The sequence below is a fragment of the Myotis yumanensis genome, unplaced genomic scaffold (assembly GCF_028538775.1).
Source record: "Myotis yumanensis isolate MYYU_CA2020_CCGP unplaced genomic scaffold, mMyoYum1.0.hap1 SCAF_20, whole genome shotgun sequence".
Lineage (NCBI taxonomy): Eukaryota > Metazoa > Chordata > Mammalia > Chiroptera > Vespertilionidae > Myotis > Myotis yumanensis.
In genome coordinates this window covers 4,942,073-4,961,577 of record NW_027223771.1, presented here as the reverse complement: position 1 = coordinate 4,961,577, position 19,505 = coordinate 4,942,073, and the positions used below count along the sequence as shown (strand labels likewise).

Below are 19,505 nucleotides of genomic sequence, written 5' to 3'. Positions count from 1 at the left end.
GAGGGGGAAGAGACAAGTTTGCAAGACTGCTATGCAGGCCTTCCCTGGGCTTGTGGTGTTAGCATGTGGCCCCTGTTTGGTCCACAGGACTTAAGCATTGAGTCAAGTCTTGAGGATCTGAGACAAGATAAATTCTCCGCCTTTTAAAGCCTCGTGATTTTGTGGAAAAGCCTAATCCTAGGTCTATTTCTCAGGTTTTGGAAACAGGTGCTACTAATACAATACAAATTATTACTTGACAGTTTAAACTTTCTTAATGAAGTCCATTCTTGGACATATCAGGTTACTGAATATTATTATTATTTGTTTCCCTGTGAGAAAAGTATTCATGGAATGTTAGCCAGAAACTTTAGGGGAAGTCAGTGCCACCTCCTTGCATTTATCACTGCCAGTCCATTCCGCATATTGTTTTTGGTATTCGCCATGCATTGTTAACGGTGATTGTCATGTAATTAAATCACTGCTCATCACAAGAGCCTGTTTTTATGCTGAGATAAGCATCAGAAGCGGCTGCAGGGCCCCGGGATCAATAAAGATGTTCCCAGTAGGATTACAAAGAGGCTGGGGTTGAGCAGGGCACCAGAATTAATTAGGAACGATTTCTCTTTTTCTTTCCACTTTCAATATATTTTTAATTGTTTTTTCCATTTTCAACGGGCTCTACCTCCCTCTTCCTTTTTTTTTTTTTTCTTTTTTTAAATTCTACACGGATGCTCAGACACTTCTGTCGAGAGATTTGTAGAAACCGAGCTTTTAATCTCTTCCATCCTTCAGCCCCATCCCCAAGCTGCAACGTAGTTTAGTCCTCGAGATCTTAGAGAGTCTCTTTGTTCTTGAAGGAACTTTGGAACGAGAGGTGGCCATTCCGTTTCACCAAGTCCTTTGAGAAGTAAAACCCAAGCTTTGAACTGCGGGCGGATTTCCTCTTGTAGTTGGCATGCTTTTGATAAAAAAAAAAAAAAATTGCATCTATCCAGTATTTGGAGGTGTCAGTGCCTCCTAAAACGGAACAAAATCCAAGTCAAACGTGTGTGACATCCTTTGGGTGAGGGACACACTCACAGGGTCAGAACCTGCTCCTGCGAGGCCGGAGGCAGCAAGGAACAAAGCAGAATGCCCGCCCACTCTCCGTGGACAGGGGGCGTCCAAAGAGAGAGACTGGGGGTGGGTCTCAGTGGGCTCTTCCCTGGGAAGGTGTGTTGATGGAGGCACTGTGGGGAGGTCAGGAGTGTGACTCTCACAGAGCCGTCAACATGGCAGTCTCGGGCCGTGGTCGGCAAACTGCGGCTCGCGAGCCACATGCGACTCTTTGGCCCCTGGAGTGTGGCTCTTCCACAAAATACCACGTGCGGGCGCGTACGTACAGAGCGATGGAAACTTCACGGCCCATGCGCAGAAGTCGGTATTTTGTGGAAGAGCCACACTCAGGGGGCCAAAGAGCCTCATGTGGCTCGCGAGCCGCAGTTTGCCGGCCACTGGTCTAGGGCAGTGGTCGGCAAACTCCTTAGTCGACAGAGCCAAATATCAGCAGTACCACGATTGAAATTTCTTTTGAGAGCCAAATTTTTTAAACTTAAACTATATAGGTAGGTACATTGTTATTAACTTCATTAGGGTGCTCCTAAGGCTTAGGAAGAGCCACACTGAAGGGGCCAAAGAGCCGCATGTGGCTTGCGAGCCGCCGTTTGCTGACCACGGGTCTAGGGCATGGGGCCCTTCCTCTTAGGAGCAGCTCCAGGGACTAGGAGAGAGACGTAGAAACACCTGCTGCTAACGTTGAGCATTAACTTCTTGGTATTAAGGGGGTAGGACACCCTCCGTGGAACCCCAAGTCCAGGACCAAGCAGTGGCCAGAGGATGGTCCCGGGCTCCTCCCCTTTTATGATTGACAGGCTCTCACCCGCACCTCTTCCTCTGGGTGTGCTCAGACGTCCCCACATCAGGCGAAGGGGTTTAGAAGTTAGGGCCAGAGCAACTTCTCTCGACCCTTTAGCGGCCTCACCTCTCCACGCAGAACAGCCAGGGCCACCTGCCGCTGGAAAGCCTTTTGCTCTGGAAGGCAGCCCACCTGTTCTTCCAGGGAATTCGGGTTTTCGGCCAAGTCCCACGGGAGCACAGATGTCGCGATCTGCTCCCTGCAAGTCTTCCCGCCACCCCTTCCCGGGCTCCGTTTTCTCTGCACTTGGTATTTTTCATCAAACGATACCTTTTCCCCCATCAAAGTCGAGGCTCCCGGTGAGACCTGCGTGCTCTTTATTGCCTCCCTGGCTGAATTAAACTTCCGAGCGGCGCTGGGGCGGGATTTCTAAAGGACACAGGCCGCCAACCTGCCAACCTGTCAATTTAGCGGGGAGGAGGAAAAAAATAAAAGTCAGTGTGCCTCTCTCACGCTTCCGACTGCACAGGTTGGCGTCGAACCTTCAGCAGGGACGACCTCGTTCGCTGAGAAGCCTGCTGTTGCAGAGCTGGGATCCGCCGGCCCTCTCCCCTCCCCTGCGCAGACCTTTTCCAATTCTTGCTTTGGTCCCTCAAGATGGAATTGCTGCTTCTCTTTGTGCAAGCAACGTTTCTCTCCCAGGGCCATGCTGTAATGTCGGAGGCAAGCCGCTCCAGGCCCCACGTCCACCGTAGCGGCTTGGGAGGTGACTCTCCTTAATGAGGTCTTGCTGCCATGAGGGTTCTAAAGAAAATAATGAAATAGAGTCAGCCCTTGGCAACTTCCCAACCCCGTAGCTGACTCCCTCCACGGTCCATCCGTTTATTGGGGTGTGTGTGTGTGTTTGTTTATAATGGTTTGTGCTTTTTAGGTTTTGGTGCCTTGAAAAACGCCCCCTCCCCCCCCCCCCCCCCCCCCCCCCGAGTTCTCTCCTCTGCCTGGGGGAGCATCCCTCTCTATTGAGCATGGGAAAATGGCCCGCTAGGATGGGAGTCTTCCCTAGGTTTCGTAGGCAGGCACGGAAGAGAGCTGTTAGATTTCCATCTCAGTCTGCCAGGCTGGAAGGAGCTCCTGGAAGCTCTGTTGTCTGCGACTTCGAGGTGTGAGCTCTTGGATCCACCTGGAACGGAGGCGAGAATCATCCCCAGGGATCCCAGCGAACGGAACCAGGAGTGTCCCTTTCGCATCATGTAGGTTGTGTTGGGATTCTGTGGCTAAGACTTAAATTTCGGCTGATGCGTATGATAATGCAAAAACGCTTTCTCCTGCTCATTTGCAGGTCTTCGATTACATATAGGACTGAGCATTAATAGATGTTTGCTGGGTATTTCTGTTTCCTCTCTAATCGTGTTTTTTTTTTTTTTTTCATGCTCTTAGCCCATACTTGACAATTTTCTTTCTGTTTCGTATACTTAGAGAATTCATTCCTTTCCTGTCATATATGTAGCAAATATTTCCCCCCAAATTGTCATGTTTCTTGACTTTGAAAGGTTCTCTTGGCAAGCAAATGTTTTTTATTCTGCTCTGCCTTTGACATTATGTTTAACAAAGTCCTCCCTAATTTAAGATTACTTTTTACAGATCAGCATACAAAATAAAATTTAAAATTTAATAGCATTTTCTATACTGGGAGTGACAACTCTGAAACACACACATACACACACACCAAAAGCAAAGTAAGATACCATTTTAAAAAGCAGCAAAAGTGCCTGGCTGGTGTGGCTCAGTGGTTGAGCATCAACCAATGAACCAGGAGGTCATGGTTCAATTCCCGGTCAGGGCACATGCCTGGGTGTGGGCTCAATCCCCAGTAGGGGACATGCTGGAGGCAGCCTATTGATGATTCTCATTATTGATGTTTCTATCTTTCTCCCTCTCCCTTCCTCTCTGTAATCAATTTTATATATATATATATATATATATATATATATATATATATATATATATGCAAAAAGCAGCAAAAGCTATTTAGTGGCTGGGGTTTAACCTGACAAAGAATGAACAAGCATGTATGGAGACAATCTGGACGAATAAAAGGACATAAAAATTATTTGGTTAAGTGAAGAGATAAGAGATATACTATAGTCTCTGGTGGAACAAGGAAATAGCAAACTTAATATTAACTATTCATTGAGGGGGGCGGCATCACAAAATGGTAGTTATCTTCTAAAGGGCTTCTCATGTTATTAGCATTTCAACTGTATTTAAAGGGCCAGAAGGTTGAAAACCACTGGCATAGGGTAACTCATTCATTTGCATCCATTCATTCAGTAAGAGTTTACTCAGAAGAAAATATGTAAGTAATATTCATTTATGTACTGAGATTACAAATTTAATTAAGGGAGGTTTTGTTTTAAAAATATATTTTATTGATTTTTTACAGAGAGGAAGGGAGATGGATAGAGAGTTAGAAACATCGATGAGAGAGAAACATCGATCAGCTGCCTCCTGCACACTCCATACTTGGGATGTGCCCACAAGAAGGTACATGCCCTTGACCAGAATCTAACCTGGGACCCTTCAGTCCCCAGGCCACGCTCTATCCACTGAGGCAAGCAGGTTAGGGCTTAAGGAAGGTTTTGCTAAACCTATGGGACCTGAACTCAGTATTTGATTTTGATGGGGATACAGCAGAAGACGGAGAAATGCCTGAGAATCAGATTTGGGTTTTATCAATATGATTTGGATCAGATTTTTTTTAAAACATCTTATCAAAGGATTTAAAGATGCTGAGTGAATGTGAATTTGGGAGAATTAAGGAGGGGGGGAAAAAAAGGCCAGATTGGGTAACGCTGAGATATTCTGAAACATTATCATCTCTCCAAGAATTGAGACTCTTTATCACCATTTTGCACTTTCCCAGTGAGATTAGGAGCCAGCTGCCTGTTGAGCAAAAATATTACCATCCAATTAATATTTTGGAGGCAGTGACAGCCGATTCTAACCTCCTGGCTCCGCAGCCTGCTCTGAGGGCCTGATCATACAGGAAGTGAGATAAACATGGGGCCAGTCCGTTCATCGGGGTCTCCCTGGAAAGAGCAGAGGCCACTTACGAACGTCTGAGGATCACAGGCGGCCGCAGCAGGGGAGTGTGCATGTGAATTATGAATATTTAAATAGGCTTATTAAAACCACCTCCACGGAGAGCAAAAATGCATTTGCTTTTATTTAAGACAATTAAAAAGAGAAGGGGCAGTGTGGGACACTCACGAAACGCATAAAACTTAGAGTCTGGAGACCCGGTGAATCCCTAGCACCAGCCCTTCCCAGCCATGTGGCGTGGACAGATGAATTTGACCTCTATAAGCTTTTTTAAAAAAAATATCTTTATTGATTTCAGACAGGAAGGGAAAGGGAAAGAGAGAGAGAAACATCAATGATGAGAGAGAATTGTTGATTGGCTGCCACCTACCCGTCCCCTACTGGGGATTGAGACTGCAACCCAGGCACGTGCCCTTGACCGGAATCGAACCTGGGACCCTTCAGTCCACAGACTGATGCTCTATCCACTGAGCCAAACCAGCCAGGGCTATAAGCTTTATCCAACTCCCCACTCGTTCACTTACTCTCATTCATTTAGTGAATAAAGTTAAGAGCATATCCCCCCCACCCTGAGCCAGACTGTCTAGATTTGAATCCTGCCTCTGTCACTTACTAGCTATTGGTACCTATTGCTTACCCATGGATGGCAAACTGCGGCTCGAGAGCCACATGCGGCTCTTTGGCCCCTTGAGTGTGGCTCTTCCTAAGCCTTAGGAAGACCCTAATGAAGTGAATAACAATGTACCTACCTATATAGTTTAAGTTTAAAAAATTTGGCTCTCAAAAGAAATTTCAGTCCTTGTACTGTTGATATTTGGCTCTGTTGACTAATGAGTTTGCCGACCACTGGCCTAGCCTCTCCGTGCCTCAGTTTACCCTTCTGTACATGGGGACAACCCCTACCATTATGTAAGGGTCAGCTGTGAGGTTAAATGAGCTAACTTCTATAACGTATGTAGAAGAGTATCAGGCACATAACAAACACAGAATAAATGACAGCTCTGATATTAAATATTACGTCGTTCGTGTCTACTAGAAATTCGGCTTAGTGATCAGATAAAAAAAAAAAGTGAGCAAGAGAAACATAAACTTGGTTCACAGAGACCCTTAAACACACAATAGCAAAAGAGGTGTTAGGAAAGTTGTCTATGGAAACTGTCATGTTAAAGATATCCCTAAGTTGGGGTGCAGGGCTCAAGGAAGGCTTTCAAAGAGATGTGAAGTTTACGCCGAGACCTCACAAGTGGAAGAGGAATTAACCAGCAGCATAAATACTCCTTACGAGTAGGAACCTTGTCTGTGCTGGTCACTGTTATAGCCCGTGTCTTACACAGTGTAGGGCACACTGTATAAGTAATAGTTGGATAAATTTAAAAAAAAAAAAAAGCTAAATAAGAAGTCTTGTGCAGTGGTTCTCAACCTTCCTCATGCCGCGACCCTTTAGTACAGTTCCTCATGTTGTGGTGACCCCCAACCATAAAATTATTTTCGTTGCTACTTCATCACTGTCATTTTGCTGCTGTTATGAATCGTCATGTCAATATCTGATATGCAGGATGTATTTTCATTGTTCGCGACCCACAGGTTGAGAACTGCTGGCTTAAGGCTTGGAAAGGACAAGCGGTCATAGGTGACAAAAGTACTAGAGAAAATAAACAAGAGAGCAAAAACCGAAAAGAAATCTTACCCAATAGCATGGCCTTTCCTATAAATTAGTAAAAGGAGGATTCTATTGGGTTGTCACAGTTGGCCTTGTTGACTTCTGGGCGACCGGCATGGCCTGTGGGAACACGAGGAAGGGCCACTAGATGGTACTTTTCTCACAGCACGTTTCTGTATGCTTGTCCTTTCGTTTTTGTTTCTGTTTTTCTTGCCTCTTCAATTTCTGGCTCACTAAAGCCAGAGATCATGCATTAGACATCATTTTATACCTTTCATAGTGTTGTCCATTTGTCTTAGTCCATTGGGCTGTTATAAGAGAATACCGTAAGCGGAGGGGCTTAGTAAGAGCAGACATGGATTTCACATGGTTCTGGAGACGAGGAAGACCAAAGACACTGGAAGATTGGGTGTCTGGTGAGGGCTCACTTCCTGTTCCAGTGACAGTGTCTTATTCCTGGGGAGACCTGGGGAGACAGATCCAGTTTTACTTTGTTAAATTGCTCCTTTTTTGGGGGCGGGGGAAGGGAGGAGGAAGGGAACTTGAAGGCCAGTGGTAAGTAAACGATTATCTTTGCCTAAACACTAAACCTTGGCTGGGTTGTTAACTGAAAGCTTGGGGCAAGAAGAGCCTCTTTTAACTCATGTTTTTAGAAATATTATTTAGTGTGGTACTTGAACACTGTTGTTTTTTAAAAATATATTTTTATTGATTTCAGAGAGGAAGGGAGAGGGATAGAGAGAGACAGAAACATCAATGATGAGAGAGATCCATCGATCGGCTGCCTCCTGCACACCCCACAACCGGGATCAAGCCCATAACCGGGTCTTGTGCCCTGACCAGGGATTGAACCATGACCTCCTGATTCATAGGTAGAAGTTCAACCACTGATCCACGCTGGCCGGGATGAACAATGTTTTTAATAGTGGCCTAATGATAACCTGTTATTATTATTATTTTACCTTTCCATGGAAGAAAGAAACCACAGTGGCCTGTAGCCATGGGACAGGGCATCCTGTCTGTCCCTAATGTTGGATGCCCATCCAACCTAAGAAGCGATCATGTGATTAAGCCTAGGACTAGAGAAAGCAGGTTAACTTGTTGATATTTTATAGGCTTTAGCTAATCAATATATTAAGACCTTGGAAACTTAACTGTTCCGACATCAGAGCAAAACTACCAAGGAACATTGGTAACATGGAAGCAGAACTTCCTGGTGACTTTCCAAAGGTATTTTTTTTAGAAGTCGTCCTAAAATGAGGTACATCCTTTGGTACATTCGTCCAAGAATATCCCTTAACAGAACATCCCTTGGGCAATGTCCCTATAGAACACTTCCACTTGCTTCACCATACGACAGACTTGTTGTTAAGGAAATCAGAGTGCGTTTGCTTTTATCCTTGTAGTGATCACGCCAATAGAAACGACTAGCTATTAAAGTATGGAGTGACTCCAGTGGAGAAAGCATTTGCCTTCCGTCACGTCAGGAATATAGTAGAGAACAGGAGAAACCCCTTCCTTCTCTCATGGAGCCTCTAGTTAGAACAGGAAGATGGACACGGTAGAACAGCTTCACGAATAACTGGCGATCTTGGCACTCAGGAGACGCACTGTACAAGCGAAAATTCCAAATGACAGCCTGTGACCCTGACAGCCCGGTATTTGGCGCCAGCTCACACACATTGCCTTCCCGTCGCTTTCACTTCCCGCCTCTGGAATCATAGGGCGTTTCTGCTGTCTGTCTGCTAAGGCCTTTGCATTTCTTCTTGATAAGAAACAAATTATTGTTCTCTTCCCTTCTAATATCAAAGCAGGGGAAAATCAATCGATTGTGGAAGCAGGAGAAAGACGCAGAAGTCTGTGCTGCTTAAAGTTCCTTTTCCCAGTCCACCCTCGTGTCCGCCAATATGTTGATGAGTTGCGGCTGGGCTTGCCGTACCCACGGAAAGGAATGCCGTGCCGTGGATTCCGGCCCCGGGATAATCCTCGATTCTAATTAAGGTGCTTTGCAAGCCCACTTATCTGACGGGAGCATGCAGCGCACAGTACGCACTCTGGAATGAAAGCTTTGTTTTAAAAATCCAGCCTTTTGCCTCCTCCCCAACTTCCTGCAAAAAAGGCCTGGGCAGTCCTGGCCCTGGCCCCAGCAGATGCCACAGGGGCAGTTGCTGGATTTGCTCCTTCTCCTCCGTCTATTCCACTAAAAGGCAGAAGGGAAGACCACTCCAATGAGTGGCCCACTGAGCTATTATGATAGCGACATGACCACATTTGCCCAGAGCATTTTTATGTTTGCAGTCACCCAGCAGTCAATGGACATTTGCTGATTTGTCAATAAATAGGCAAACAAGCACATTTTAAACATTGCAATTTGCAAATATTCTGACTTTACCACAATTTTCCTCCCAGAATAGTAGGCTCTTTGAGGCGAGGGGGCTTATGCAATGAATGAATATATGTGTATATATATATATATATACATATATATATATGTATATATATATATGTATATATATATATACACACACACACACACGTGGCTTTCTTTTAAAGCTATAAATGTATGATGACATGGGATTAAGGTGAATGGCTTAAAAGCAGAGCGTTTCAGAGACGCGAAGAATCTTGGGGATTATGGAGTTCTACACCAAGTTTTCTGAAGAAAATATTAAGGTCAGGTGACTTGCCCAAGGTCATATAGACAATGAGGGCTTATCCGAGACAGGAACTGCAGACCTATTTTATCCTGACACGGAAATACTCTGACTTTAAAAAGCAAGACGACGAAACAAAAACACAGTCTTAAATTGTGAAATGAACATGGATGCGCCCTCAGTCATCATACCATTTTGACAGGTCATGAGATGTCATAAACATTACATGTAAAGAGGTTAAACTTTTAGGGAAAAATTAGGAAGCTTGATAAACCTCATAAAAAGTAATAATCGTCTATAAAGAATCTCAACCTGCCCTGGCTGGTTGCTCAGTGGTTAGAGCTTCGGCCCATGGACCACAGGGTCCCGGGTTCAACTTCTGGTCAAGGGCACGTACCTCAGTTGCAAGTTTGATCCCCAGCCCCGGTCAGTATGCATGCAGAAAGCAACCAGTTGATGTGTCTCTCTCACATTGATCTCTCTCGCTCTCTCTTTCTCTCTCTGTGTCTCTCTCGCTCCCTCCCCCTCCTCCCTCCCTTCCACTCTCTCTAAGGAAAAGAAAAAAAAATCAATGGAAAAAATATCCTCAGGAGAGGACTAAAAAAAAATCTCTACCCCAAAGAGCTCATGCTATATAACCACCAGGGGGAAGGGGTGACTAGCTGGTGGGAAGGGATGCTGGTCAAGTTCTCTTTCATGATGCGGGAGCTGGTTACTTTCCTGTGTTTTCTGGGCGAAAACGTTTCAAACTGTTCACGTGCAAAAAAAAAAAATCTCAATGTAAACATTCCCCTATATCACAGTGAAAAGTTTTACTTCCGGTTTCCCCCTTAGGACTTTGGCCTTCCGTCAGTTCCAAAAGTAACGTAGCCGAGTCTTCATCTATATTTTTTAAACTTTAGGGAGAAGAAGTAAGGGCTCGGATCAGGGTGTGTCCGACTCCTGTCACACACCACTCACTCTCTTGCTGTTTTTATCTGTAAATGGGGATATGATAAGACTTTTATCTCTTTGAAGACTTGGGACTGTGTGTAAGGGCTGTTGAAGTCCTCCCGCTAACATGGGTGGTGGTGTAGGGGGAATAGTTATGACCCGCTTAGAGTAAGCAGAGCCCCTCCCTCACCTGAGGCACTAATACTAACTCACCTGTTCTCTACACTCCACACATCATGCAGCTTGTGTTGGAAGCTAATGTAAACACTTTAACCACCACACGCCAGTGATGGCGAACCTTTTGAGCTCGGCGTGTCAGCATTTTGAAAAACCCTAACTTCACTCTGGTGCCGTGTCACACAGAGACATTTTTTGATCTTTGCAACCATAGTCAAACAAAGACTTATAGTTTTGATATTGATTTTAGATATTTAAATGCCATTTAACAAAGAAAAATCAACCCAAAAAATGAGTTCGCGTGTCACCTCTGACACGCGTGTCGTAGGTTCGCCGTCACTGCCATACGCCGTTCCATCTTCGGTTTAACTACTCAGAGGTTAATCCTTACCCTGGCTTTCCTCTTGAGCATTTTTGTTAAAGCCATGTGTTAAAGCATGACCGTACCATTCCTGGGCATTTCCTCCTGGGGAGGAGAAGTTGTGACTCTTGTGCCATCGCTTGGGTTAGAGCCATGGCGTGCTGCTGTGTGAGTGTGGAGGCTGAGTCATAAACAGTGATGCGGCTTCTGCTTTGTGGAAATGTTAGAATGAGAGTTCTGAGCCCCCATGTGAGAGACTAACTATCCTGAGACAGCTCTGCTGTGTGGAAGCCACACCGTAAGCGGCAAGGGGATGCTTCAGTCTTTGAGTCATTCCAGCCCAGACACCAGATGCGGAAGTGAAGGGAGGGAGCCTTCAGCTGATTCCAGCCCTCGCCATTACGTCATCCCCCTCCCTCCCAGACTTCAAGTCATCCCAGCGAAAGCCCTAGGCCAGTGACGGCGAACCTATGACACGCGTGTCGGGGGTGACACGCGAACTCATTTTTTTGGTTGATTTTTCTTTGTTAAATGGCATTTAAATATATAAAATCAATATCAAAAATATAAGTCTTTGTTTTACTGTGGTTGCAAAGATCAAAAAATTTCTATATGTGACACGGCACCAGAGTTAAGTTAGGGTTTTTCAAAATGCTGACACGCCGAGCTCAAAAGGTTCGCCATCACTGCCCTAGGCATTGAGGGACAAGGCATCGCCCTCACTCTGTTTCGGGTCCACAGAATCCCTGAGCATAAGAAAATAATTAAGTCTCTAAGTTTTGGGGTACTCTGTTAGGCAGCAACAACAGCTGGAAGAAGAAGCTAAGGGAATCTAAAAGTTTAAGTAATTTTAGCCAGTGGGATTCTACCGGAGAGACTGGGTTCTCCTTGGATGTGCAGGAATGAGTCATGGCTAGCTGCGGTGTGAAATGGAGAGGTCTTCGGGGGCAGGGAGGGTGGTGTCCATATTAGAGAGACAGGGGTGCCGACACCAAACATGGCTGTTGACTGTGAGCTTTAGTTGAGCCATTTGTCAGGAGAGGAATTTGAGTGTCTTCCCTCACAGAGCCCCAGAGATGTTACGGAGATCGAGTTAGTAGAGATGAAAGCATTATCTTGCTAAGCTGTAAATCATTGGAGAAGTAGTCGGTATACTTAAGAGTTGCTTTCTCCTTGATGAAGATGATTTCATACCGGTCCCGGTGACTGCTGCTTCTCTTTTAGCTCCGTCAATATTGCGAGGAACCACAGGCAAGTCTGGAATGACTGGATCATTAAAAAGAGCCATCACGTTGGCCATTGGAATACAAGGCATTGCTCATGGTCCATTTTTGGTCCGTTCTTGTGGACAGTAGATGGGCTGGGAAGTGAGCACAGGTTCTAGTTAAAGGAAGTCGCAGGTTGAGTGTTAGAGTAATGCAATCTGTTTGTGATTATTTACTTTTTCACTGCAAAGGGAAATGATATTTGGAGAATACTAGATAGACAGATGGTTTTTCGTAATTGTTAGATCCCATATCTTTGGTCACCAACTTTAAAAAACCTGGAACTTTGAGCTTGTCAAGTTGAAAGAGAGAAGTCTCCCTCATTGGAAGCTAACGGCATCCTTAAACTCTCCTATCTGCTGAAGACTTCATCCTCACACCTAGTATTCTATATAATAAAAGCCTAATATGCTAAGTGTCCGGTCATCCATTCAACCAATCAAAGTGTAATATGCTAATGATATGCTAAGGCCGCTCAACCGCTTGCTATGACATGCACTGCCCACCTCGGGGCAGATGCTCTGACTGGTAGGTTAGCTTGCTGCTGGGGTCCAACCAATCGGACTGAGCGAGATGGGCTGGACACACCCTGGAGCCCTCCTGTGGTCCCTCCCTGGCTGGCCAACCTCCCGCGCCCCTCCCTGGCCCCAATCGTGCGCCGGTGGGGTCCCTCAGCCTGGCCTGTGCCCTCTTGCAATCTGGGCCGAGGGGACCCCCCCCCCACCCTAGTGCACAAATTTCATGCACCAGGCCTCTAATATTATTATAAACATTAATCTAGGTGTCTCTACCTCATTTGGTTCTACTATAAAATGGGAATAACATTCCTCAATAGGAAAACTTTTCATTACTGTAAATGTTAAAAGTTCACGGTGCAAGGACAGCGTTAGGCGATTGCTCTTATTCTGCGGAAGCTTCCAGGGTGGGGGACTAACTTCAATAATGTATAAAGGGAACCGATTCTGAATATCAGATTAAATTTGCTCTCGTACTTTCCTGTGACTTTTCCGCCCCCCCTCATCCAGACAGCATTGTATTTCATACATCGTGTTGAAGTCTCTTCCCTGTGTGAATGCTGGGTTACCTCCCCCGCCCTGTATCTCTTAACAAGCTCCTTGGTGCCGCTGGAATTAATGCTTCCTGTCGTCTTAAATAATGTGACATTGAAATACAATTTTTTAATGTGCTGGCATTTAACATGCCACAATATTTCAGTTATTTTACATTCATTTGGGTGCTCTCGTGTTATTACAGCTGTTATGAAATTCTGACAAAGAGATGCATTTCCTTCTTCTGTTCCACCATAATTGCTTTTTGCCGCATCTCTGAACCGTAACCATGGCGATCTGCAACATTCATCAGAGGACCTCTTGTTATTTCCCTCGTGTGGATGAAAAACAAAGTGGTATAAATACTCAGAGAAGTTTTAAAAAGGCAGCTTCTTTCTTCTTTCTTTCTTCCTTCCTTCCTTTCTTTCTTTCTATTTTCTTTCTTTCTAATTTATTTCTTTGTTTTATGTTTTCCTTCTTTCTTTGATTTTATTCCTTTAATTTTTTTTTAAATTTTCGTATGTGGTCTACTGAGGGGAAATGAAGCTGCATGGCTAGGGATTTTTCATTTATTTTTTTATTTATTTTTTAATGAGAAATTATACAGGCCCTTTCTGTGGGAAGCACGGAGAGAAAATGAGAAATTAAGTCAGTGCCTTCAGGAAGAAGGAACTGCTGTCATCAGGAATAAAAAAGGAAATGAAAGGTTTAGTCTTTTCTAAATTTGACTCGTTACAAACAAGTTCTTGTTGGAGCTGCTGAATGCGGAATACCATTACCATATTGGAACGGTTCTGTGGATGGGTGGACTCGTTCTTCCTTTTCGGTGGGGAGGTTGGAATGACCATGCCCTGGTTGCACTGTAAATTGCTGTCTTTCTGGCAATTGAGGAGGAAGTGGGAGGTCAGCCCCATCTCATTTTATCTGCACGCTTCCCATCTCTTCTCTGTCATGTAGTGTAATCACGGGCATGCCATCCACGCCTGTCACCAATGTCCACTCTATTTGGTGAGAAGCAAGGCACGTTGGCTCACCCTCAGTGAAGCAGATCGTTCAAGGGTATGATTCATTGGGGCAGAGTCATCAGGGGGTATGTCCACCACTTCCTGGTTCCTCTCCCATCCAATGACTTCTTCCCAGACTTCCTTGCTCCCTTCTGTGGATGACTTCTAGCAGACCAGGCCTAGCAGTTTCTTGGACAGGCCTAGGTATGCCTCACTCCTTCATCCCCGCATCCATGCCATGAGCAAGGCCTTTTAAATGCACCTTCAAAATGCATCCCGTTCCTACCAGTTGTCAACTTCTCCACCTCATCCTCTTACTCGAAGGACTATCAGTTTTGTCTGCATCACCGCCACGCTACCTGGTCTCCATCCTTCCAACTCTCCTACAGCCCATTGCAAACCCAACAGCGCAAACCCGGTGATCCTTTGGAAAGTCATTAATTCGATTATGTTGTTCTATACTCTCCAGTGACTTCCCCACTGTGCCGGAAAGCCACACTTCGCACCACAGTCAACAGGTGCTATTCGCTTAGACCTCTGTCCCTCACTCTGACCATCCTGTCTCCTCCTCCAGAAGCCCACCGACGCTGGGACTTTCTCTTACTCTCTGCTGAGTCATTCGTGCCCAGGTAGCACCTGGGAGATTTCAGAAATCCTTCAATCTTGTGGATGCTTCTTAGGCTTCCGTTGAGAATCTGTTTGATCAAAAATGGAGAAACGAAGGCTCTAGGTCAGTGGTCGGCAAACTCATTAGTCAACAGAGCCAAATATCAACAGTACAACGATTGACATTTCTTTTGAGAGCCAAATTTTTTAAACTTAAACTATATAGGTAGGTACATCGTTATTAACTTAATTAGGGTCCTCCTAAGGCTTAGGAAGAGCCTCACTCAAGGGATCAGAGAGCCGCATGTGGCTCGAGAGCCGCAGTTTGCCGGCCACAGCTCTAGGTTCACAGAAAAACAACAATTTTGTAACAGTTGGCTCCACTCTAGAGTAAGACCTGGGTTGAGAGACCAAGCTGACGAATGACGTCAGTAGGGCCCTCTAGCCCCCTGTCAACATGATACCCCTTTGACAGTCCCTGAGAGAAGATGTCCATTAGCTTTTAGTTCATGAGATGATCCAGTGTAGCAACTTGCCTTCTCCTACCAGCCCTGGCTCCCAGTCCCTGTGAGCCAAGGAGGTAAGTCAGTGGCTTCAGGGTAGGACCTTCATTTCCTTGGACTCACAAGTAGAGGCCTGGAATTTTCCAGATGGGTTTTCTAGCCTCTAACACAGTGGTTCTCAACCTGTGGGTCGCGACCCCTTTGGGGGTCGAACGACCCTTTCACAGGGGTCGCCTAAGACCGTCGGAAAACACATATAGCATATCATATATTGACATGACGATTCATAACAGTAGCAAAATGACAGTTATGAAGTAGCAATGAAAATAATTTTATGGTTGGGGGTCACCACAACATGAGGAACGGTATTAAAGGGTCGCGGCATTAGGAAGGTTGAGAACCACTGCACCTCGGGGTCTCAGGCTTTGCCTCTTATTCTGACACCCTCGAACTAAAATCCTAATTTGAGTTCCCACCTCCCTTGCGTTGGACCAAATTTAGGAATAACTCCTTCCAGATAGAGACTCTTTTCCACCTCCATGCCCCTGATTGACATGGATACTAAAGCAAGGTACATTTTCACCCCCAAATTATCTCCAACGCCGCTTCTTAAGCCACGTCAACTATGTGTCAGGTCGCCCTCGACGGGTTGGTATTCAGGATGAAAGCAATTTGGCTCCCTTTGGGAAACAGAGGCCTCGCCACAAAAGGATAAACCCTGTCCTTGTTTCATATTCGAAGGAAAGGTGGTTAGATCTCTTCTTCACAATATTAAATCCTCAGGGTCAGCTTGCTTTCTCAGTCAAACTAACCCTCTGGACCAGTGGTTCCCAACCTTCCTTTGGCCACGCCCCACCTAAGCATCTCTAACATCCTGATGCCCCCCCCCCCCCCCCCCCGCCCCGGTGACATATAATTGTTATTATTCAAAAAGTGAACTCCTATTCACATGGAGGAAGCCTAAAAGGCCACGAACTTGGTCTAAACAAGCTTCCAAAGAACATGGCATCCATGAGAGAGAAAAATAAAGAACGAAAGGACAGTGGAAGGACTGAGGAAGAAATCGCTAAGAAATTGTTAAAATAATAATATGAAGTGATAGGAGAAAAATAGCAAATAAAGTTTCAAAACAGAACTGAAATGCATAAATATGTCACCATATATATTTAGAGACTGTATAGGAGACCCATAGAACCATACGAAATGCAAAAAAAAAAAGAAAATATCACGGTTAATAACTCATTCTTGAATTGCTCCCCTTAAAAATCAAATTGCCCCCCTGTGAGGTGTGTGCCCCACGCGGGGAACCGCTGGTCTAGACAGAGAATGGGCAATGCATTCCATCTAATTTGCAAACTCTGATCAGCTATTCGTGGCCCCTGGAGTGTAGTCTTGAGAGTTCCAATGTCATCTTTGGGCTCAGGGGGACCGTGTGCTTTGGTCAGGCATGAACGCTACTAGGAATTTCACCCACTCCTCTTCGTCCTTTTTTCAAACAACCTTTCTCTGAGCGAGGTTGACAACCCCCTGCTTCCCAGTTCCCCGGGCGCCTGGCCCAAGAACTCTCTGAATTTACTGACTCCTGATTTCTCAGAAGCAGAAGGGACAGCCTGTGAAACGCACTTCTGCCAATTGCCAGAGCACAGGCTCATTTCCTGGCTCAGACAACTGTTTGAAACCCATACAGGACACCTCGTGTTTTATTTTAATTTCCCCTTCTTTGGTTTCTGGCAACACAAAGCAGAAGATTGTGGGTGCGGGGCGGCGGGGCGGGGGGAGGGGCACGGAGTGAATCACAGGCCATCAAGCGCTGCCCTGGCTGTTCCCTTCCCAGCACACAGGGAGACGTTCATGTGTAAGGTACGGAGTCTGTAAAACTGTACCCGAAAATTTTAAAAATTTAATTACAAGGCAGCATCTCTGAACCTTTTGCTGGAAGCCATTTTTTTTTTCTCCTGACAAGTGGTCCCAGCTCTGTGGCCCCTGATCCCCCTCCCACCATGTCAGAGTTTGTAAATTTATTTAACAAGCTACTGATACGGGTTTCAATACATTGAAAGGTAGGTAAGGTAGAGCCACTTCTTTCTCCATAGATTCTCTCAGCTGCCCTGCTTTCCACTCCATCCCTTCTTCCCAGAAACTGTGCATCGAAGCTGGATGTGGGCTTCTGAGGAGGGCATCCGCCTGCTCACCCCTTCCTATCCCACCCTCTGCTTGAAGCAACACCGTCCCTTCCAGCAGCCAATTCGGGGAGCCACGGGTAAAAAGAATTTCATTCCAAGTGGGAGCTGTTTTATCAGGTGCAAAAATAAAACAGCCTGCCTGGCACAGGGTGGTGTTACATTTTCATTTTTCTGAGCTGGTTGGGCAGAAGTTGAGTAAGACAAGATGTGGGGCGATACCGCAGCCAGTAGTGCCGTTCTCAACCAGAGGTATCTGGGGTTTACTGAGGGTCTGAGCCGCCGGCGTTCATGGCCGAGAGGTTAGTTGAAGATGGGGGGGCTGTTAAGTACAGGTGGGCTGTTGGGGGTCCGGGACCCAGTGGTGTGTGGAAGCAAAAAGAAGCAGGTGGTGGGCGGACTGGATATGATGACCAACTGGGTCGGGGTCCATGAAATGAACACAGAGGGACAAAGAAGAGGTGGGCACTGAGCTTGCATTTTTGAGAACCAAGAATCAAGTTGTTGTTGTTTAATATATTTTATTGATTTTTTTACAGAGAGGAAGGGAGAGGGATAGAGAGTTAGAAACATCCGTGAGAGAGAGACATCGATCAGCTGCCTCCTGCACACCCCCTACTGGGGATATGCCCGCCAACAAGGTACACGCCCTTGACCGGAATCGAACCTGGGACCCTTCAGGCTGCAGGCCGATGCTCTAGCCACCGAGCCAAACTGGTTCGGCAATGAGCCTCTCTTGTACTCAGTGTGTTTGCATCGTGCTCCATGGAGGCAAGCATTCTTTTGCAAACATGCCTATCTCCTTGCCTCTTGGCCCATTCAGCGTGAGCAAGAACATCTCAGTCCAGAGAGAGCCCAGTCACTTGCGTTCTCCATCTCACATCCATCCCCCAAATTAAGCCCTACTGGGGGATGAGAATCACACAATTAGGCAGATTAGAATCATTATGAATTCATAATCTTTTAATCACCTGCCTCAGCTGGGCCCTCATTAAAGTCTAGCAAACATTCTATTTCTCTCGTCAGCTCCTACCTCACTCTCCTATCAAAGGAAGACCCATCTGCCCGTGCTCTGGCTGCCAGAGATAGCACTGCCTTATTATTCCCTTCCTACCCAATATCTTACTGATCTCCCCTACTTTCCCACCTTCCCTTTAGTATATAAGCTAGCCTGATACTCTCTCATCTTTGAGAACCAACTCGCATGGAAACCAGAATCCTTCCTTGGCCCCCACGTCACCCCAGTTACCACCATTTCACTCTACTCACCTTCATGGGCACGTTTCTCAAGAGCCTGTCATGCGTGCTACCGCCACATCACCACCTCCCGATCATTTGCAGTCCGCTGACGTCTGCTCCTACCCCTGCCGCTGCCCCAAAGTCATGGGTACTCTCCCCGTTCTCGGACCCAATCATGAGAGAATGTTACCGTCCCAATGTTGTGGTGGCTGTGGGGGTTGTGGCTCTGTTTTGTGTCTCATTCCAGGGTGCACGCTGCTAGGTAACCCCTCTCTGGGACAGAACACCCTCCTGGCAGAAGGAAAAATGCGAGAGCCAGTTGAGCAAAGGCTCTTAATGTCTTTTGTTGACTCTCTTTCCTTCACATTGGCCCAATGAAGTCACATGCATAGCCAGGCCCAACATCAATGGAGTGTGACTATACCCTCTCAAGAGGGAGGGGGCAGGTAGGACTCTGCTAGACATATAGTGACGGGCAAGAATGTATAATTCTCTTACGGGAAAGGGAGGGCAAATCCATCTGCCATGATGATGTGAATTCCTTTAGCCTCCCTTATTTCCTTATTCGTGTATGTTACTTATTCCATCATGTATGTTGTTGCTGTCACTCACCTCCGTACCTTCTTGGACGTCATGTAAAGGCATTCAAACCCTTGATTATGTGCCATCTCCATCACGTAGGTGCTCATCCTTGGTTAACCTCCTCTACATATTTTTTTTCTATTCCTGTGATTGTTGTGGTTGATGAATAAAGGGGAAGCGAACAGTAATATTATTGACTGAGTCCACTGTGTGGCTATAACTTTATGAGGCTCTCACTGCTGTCGTCTTTCTTCCACATCTTGTTGGCGTCATAGTGCATATGTTCGTGACCCATTACAATCGCCGCCACCTTT

The 19,505-nt window shown here is 45.8% G+C and overlaps 1 long non-coding RNA gene across 1 annotated transcript; it reads right to left on the bottom strand.

Annotated features, from left to right (window-relative positions):
• Positions 1 to 1,539: 1,539 nt before the first annotated feature.
• LOC138998489 (uncharacterized) lies at positions 1,540 to 18,821 on the bottom strand. The gene is made up of 4 exons (XR_011469176.1): positions 18,640 to 18,821; positions 14,686 to 14,776; positions 6,666 to 7,104; positions 1,540 to 2,680 (listed from the first exon to the last, which is right to left on the bottom strand). It is a non-coding gene; the product is annotated as an uncharacterized lncRNA (long non-coding RNA).
• Positions 18,822 to 19,505: the final 684 nt, after the last annotated feature.